The sequence below is a fragment of the Mus caroli genome, chromosome 2 (genome assembly GCF_900094665.2).
Source record: "Mus caroli chromosome 2, CAROLI_EIJ_v1.1, whole genome shotgun sequence".
NCBI lineage: Eukaryota > Metazoa > Chordata > Mammalia > Rodentia > Muridae > Mus > Mus caroli.
The window spans coordinates 46,874,503-46,876,565 of record NC_034571.1 but is presented as its reverse complement, the minus strand read 5'-3'; the positions used below and the strand labels follow the sequence as shown (position 1 = coordinate 46,876,565).

Here is a 2,063-nt window from a genome sequence, read left to right as displayed (position 1 = left end):
AGAATGGGAATGGGTGGGTAGGGAAGTGGGGGGCGCTATGGGGGACTTTTGGGATAGCATTGGAAATGTAACTGAGGAAAATATGTAATAAAAATTAAAAAAATTAAAAAAAAATTTGAACCTTGAGCATATTAGCATGTCTTGGTTCCATTGTTTCTCAACCCGCCTAGGCTCCCTCTTTTCTTCCAGATTCCAAGATGCCTTCCAGGCTCAAACCCAGAGCCTCAACATCCACTGCCATCTCTTCTGCTTGTTGGCCTTTAGGTGGCCTGTGAGCTCTCCCTGCTATGGCTATGCAGCACAGAAGCCAGGACTTCCTCTAGAAAACTTTTTGTGTTGTGTATTGTTGTTCCTTCCAGAACGATCTTCACTCCAGGAGTGGTGCGGTTTAGGTTATAGACTGTCAGTGCTTCTTCATAGGTGGCTCCTCCAATAACAAACAAAATGATATCCTGAGGCCTGTCTCTGAGTGTGCTGGGGCCTAAATAAGGCTAGAGATTTTCCTTAAGCTTTTCTTTGATGAGATGGTCCAGGGTTTCATGCAGGAAAAAGCTGGTGCTATGTATACACATTTTCCACTCCCTTCAGTCCTTTGAGAAACTGTTTGTTAATAGCCACAGCATCTTTGGGGCTGAAGAGGTCACTCCCTCTAACCCGTTTACCACCATATTTACAACTGCAGACACAAGCTTCTGATACTTCACAGAAACACCTTTACTCCTGAGGTCCTCTATGAGTCCTGGCAGGCTGTTGCTGCTGTGGTGCTCGTAATGTTGAGAGCATAAAGCATCACCAGGTGAACTGCATCAAATTCTGTAACTTTTGGTTTCTGCAGGGTTCTCTTCACATTCTGAAGAGCACTAGAATGGTCATTCTGCCAGCCCAGTTATTGCTCAACCTCTGAAACTTCCAGCAGGTTTCGCTCACTGACTCTAACCACTGTCATGTCATGTGTTTTGAGACAGTCCCAGACATCTTCCTGAAGTATGGATAATTTTCAACAAAGGCAGTCATGTCTGCTATGCATTCTAGCTTTCGCTGCTCTTTTGGTCTTGTCTTCTAGAAGTCTTCCATGAGATTGCTACCAATCTCAGTAGAGTTCAGGTACATGTTATTAGCATAGAATTCATCATTTTCAGCAAACAGGACCATCTCTCTTAATTCTGCTCATTCTTGGCACTCTGGAAAGATCAGTCTGGTTGCTGTTTATGCCCACTAGTTCATGAATCATGGCCTGATATGTCCACTGGTTGAGCAGTGGGGTGATAGCATCATTGCAGCCATCCAGAATGAGAAGCAGCTGAGGAACCTCTGTCTGCCAGAATTCAATGAGTTATCAACCCAAATAAAGTCTATGCAGCCCTGTGACATGTGTGACATGTCAGTATGGGTAGTGAGAGATCTAACTTGAATTCCTGTTTCCTGATTGTTATTTGAACTCTATACAGGAGAGCAGAGAGGCCAAGACCATTGTCTTCAAAGGGCTTCAAAGGCTGTGTAATTAAGGGAACTTCTTGCTTTTCTGAGCAACCTTCTGGAATGGAGCTGGAGGCTTTCATAGTGCCAGGAGGTGCTATACAATGCTTTGAAAGAAATGCATCATTAGTCTGACTCAGCTGCAAATCCTACAAGCAACAATACCAACCTTCTGGGCCAGATACACCTACTGGCACAATAGTGGCAGAATTGTTGCAGGAGTGACCAGCCACTCTATCATTAGTTCTGGGGCCTGTTCCACAGGTGGGAACATATGCCTGTTATCATACACTTGATCAAAAACCCATGATGATGTCTTAGGCCTTTGGGCTGAACTGACTACTGTTGTTGAGTGAAATTACTAGGGCTCCCAGATGCCTTGTAGAGGCTTATGTCTAGCAGCATAGACAAATGCAATTCCCAGCAGTAATTAGTGAGGCTTCCCTTTGAAATGAACTGTGGTGAGACAGGGATGCATGGCTGTTCTAGGGATTGAGAAGTGACAGTAGAGAGCTCAGGCATGACATGATCATTATAACACTGCTAAGGCTCAGGGATCCTGTGGGTGAGGGAATGGGAAGTCTTTA

General features: G+C 44.6%; 1 pseudogene; it reads right to left on the bottom strand.

The window, feature by feature from the left end:
- Nucleotides 1-260: 260 nt before the first annotated feature.
- LOC110305915 lies at nucleotides 261-1,330 on the bottom strand (annotated as a pseudogene).
- Nucleotides 1,331-2,063: the final 733 nt, after the last annotated feature.